Source organism: Elephantulus edwardii, unplaced genomic scaffold (assembly GCF_000299155.1).
Source record: "Elephantulus edwardii isolate Elephantulus edwardi_28Jun2011 unplaced genomic scaffold, EleEdw1.0 scaffold00057, whole genome shotgun sequence".
Taxonomy (NCBI): domain Eukaryota; kingdom Metazoa; phylum Chordata; class Mammalia; order Macroscelidea; family Macroscelididae; genus Elephantulus; species Elephantulus edwardii.
The window spans coordinates 9,609,707-9,612,655 of record NW_006399807.1 but is presented as its reverse complement, the minus strand read 5'-3'; the positions used below and the strand labels follow the sequence as shown (position 1 = coordinate 9,612,655).

General features: G+C 43.5%; 2 non-coding genes across 2 annotated transcripts; one reads left to right on the top strand and one right to left on the bottom strand.

The window, feature by feature from the left end:
• Positions 1-1,484: 1,484 nt before the first annotated feature.
• Positions 1,485-1,556, top strand: TRNAP-AGG. The gene has a single exon. It is a non-coding gene; the product is annotated as a tRNA-Pro (tRNA).
• A 697-nt stretch (positions 1,557-2,253) lies between these two features.
• Positions 2,254-2,325, bottom strand: TRNAP-CGG. Its single transcript has one exon. It is a non-coding gene; the product is annotated as a tRNA-Pro (tRNA).
• Positions 2,326-2,949: the final 624 nt, after the last annotated feature.

Below are 2,949 nucleotides of genomic sequence, written 5' to 3'. Positions count from 1 at the left end.
GAATGGATTTATATGAATGGATTTAAGTATCCCCTGGGCTCTGACTCTCCGCAAAGCCAGTAAGTAGATGGTTACATAAGTAGATTGTTGTTGTGTCCTGTTGAGTCTGAACCAACCCATAGCTGACCCTCCCGTGGTTTTCAGAGGCAGTTAATCACATGAGAGAAGATAGGCCATCTTTCTCCCACAGAGCGGCGGGTGGATTCGAACCATGTACTGCAATACTGAAGTCACGTGGTGCAAATCCACCAATTGCACAGAGGAAGAAAGCTGGGGAAATGTCCTCCTGGGTGACTAAATTACCTCTGAGAGTCCGCTATGTACGGCTGGATTCCAACAACACAGAAAAATATATAACGGTGTGTGATACAGAAGAAAATTGACGGAAGTATCTTGTAAACCAAACCCAAATCTTCTTGCATCAAGTTTCTTCTCACTCAAAATGGTCCTTACAGGACAGTCTTGTTCCAGAGGATTTACAAGGCTGTATATCTTTATGGAAACGAACTACCACATGTTTCTGCCATGCATCAGCATCAATAAACGAATGAGTTGAGAAATTGTGGTACATTCACATGATGGAATACTATGTAGCACTCAACAGCAATGATTTAGAAAAATGTTATATAACATGGGAGAGGCTGGAGAGCATTATGCTGAGTGAACTACCTCAGGCTCCAAAGGCCAAATACTGTGTAAGACCATTATTGTAAAAATAGAAGAATAACTAGTAAGATGTGTCTAAAAGTCCAAAGGGGAAGGGGAGGGAGCAGAGGGGCTTAGGCGAGGCGGGGGGGAGTAATGAGGTCGCAGAGTTTGGTGAGCACAGCCAGGAGGTGAAGGAATTGGGAAAATCCAGTGGGGACCTGAAAAGATGAGGTAATAGTGGGCATAGATCAATGGTGTATGGGAATGAAAACACAATGTGAGTGAAGGAATGTGTGAAACACAATATATACGAACTTTGTATGCAAACCAATATAAAATAAGAAGAAATTTTAAAAACTATTTTTTTCAGCTGGTTGTTTCTGATGCGCTGCCAAGCACTCTAATCTAAACCACTGGTACCGGGGCTCCTGAGTTTGAAATTTTCGTGTCCAAAACGAATTGGGTTTTCCAGGTGAGAAACATGGAGATAGGATTTACAAGGGTAAAAGACCTTGGAAAAAAAGGATCTAGAAATCGATAATTTTTCTCACTATTGAAGGTTAAAAAGGATAAATATTAGCCAAAAGAACATATCCAATTCGTTACTGCAATTGGTGAGCTATAAACGGAAGCATTGTGGTATTTTTTAAACACTCTAGTGAAAAACATTATTTTGCAAAGAGCAAAGAGAAAAGAATAAGAAAAAGAAAATTATTTTTTAAACCCCCCAAAACCACGAAGTAAAGAATAACTGTGTAGTTATAATCACCACTTGGGGGCGCACGACTTAGTAATTTTACTTTCCTTTATCATGACCGTAAGAAGCAAATTGTATTGGCTCGTTGGTCTAGGGGTATGATTCTCGCTTAGGGTGCGAGAGGTCCCGGGTTCAAATCCCGGACGAGCCCTCTTTTCCTGCTATAATCACAGAGCTCAAAACGAATGCTTTTTCCGTAGTAAATAAATACATATTGGCGCAAAACAAAAGTTAAACGTTTTAAAACTTCGAGCATGTTATAGGAGATGAAATGTGAAAATACTAAATGAATTGTATCTCTGTTGATTTCCGTCAATTCCCAGAATTAGCGCCTGTGCTGGGAACTGAATTTCTGCTCTTAGTTGTCCATTATTGATGTCAGTAGCCCTCGAGGTTGTTTGCAGATGTGACCTAAGCATGCACACCATGGCCAAGTTCACCTACACAGCAGGTCTCTGGGGTTTCTTCTCGGCGAGGAAGCCGTTTATTTTCCTTTTCCTTAGAAACGTTCATTTTCGAGTTTGCTAGTCCTTGACGCCCCTTGTTCAAATTTAGAGATGTGAGTGGGTTGCCAAGGATTCCACACATGACATGTACTTATCCATGCATGAGTTTTGACTGGTGCAAACCAATTTAAATGTGTCCTCCGATGTTCGTTCAGTAGCCTTTTTATTATATAAACTGATTTCGACCACGTTCTTTGCTTCGTAAAATTAAGAAAATGGCATTGATATTTTATTAGGAATGATATAATTTAAATTTATGAAATACTTTAGAGTTTTACAAAAATCTAAATTTTTAAAGATCTTTAACAAAAGCCAAAAAAAAACCCTCGTCAGAAAAAAACTGGGCTCGTCCGGGATTTGAACCCGGGACCTCTCGCACCCGAAGCGAGAATCATACCCCTAGACCAACGAGCCGCTCCCGGCTTAAACCCTCCCAGCTGCTCCCTTCAGTCTTGTTTCGTTCACCATATTTCCTGGTTAACTATGTCTGGAGATTTTTCTTTTCCTGATGGTCTAGATCTGTTAGTCCCAGATTCTGAGTCTAAAACCCTCTTGACTTTGCTAAACCCAGAGTAGGGGCATTTTCCTAAGCGACATTCCACTGTCTCCACCTTGCAGGTGCACACCCACAACCCTGAAGATGCCTTCCCCTCCCCAGGCATCTGGACCAGCTCATCCACCCCGTGGTCATTTAGGAAGATGGGCGGGGACCGGGCCAGGGAGCTCGCAGGACAAGGTCCCTCGGGCGGCGGGGCTCAGCCTAGCGCCGGGGGCCGTGCGTCTGTCTCCCCCGAGCGAGTTTTCGTTTCTTCCCGGAGCTCTCGCCTTGCGCTCCGGCTCCCATTTACGCGCTCCCCGCCGCGTTCCGCAAACCTTCACTCTCCGAGCCGACCAGGCTCGCAGGGAGAGCGCTTGGCGAATTGAGGAAGAACAGGCGGAAGAAGGCAATCCATTTTCTTTTGCGTAAAACAACAATGATGGGGAGAAGAACTCAAAAGGGCGAATATTAGCAATTAAGCTTCTCCCCACCCCAACATT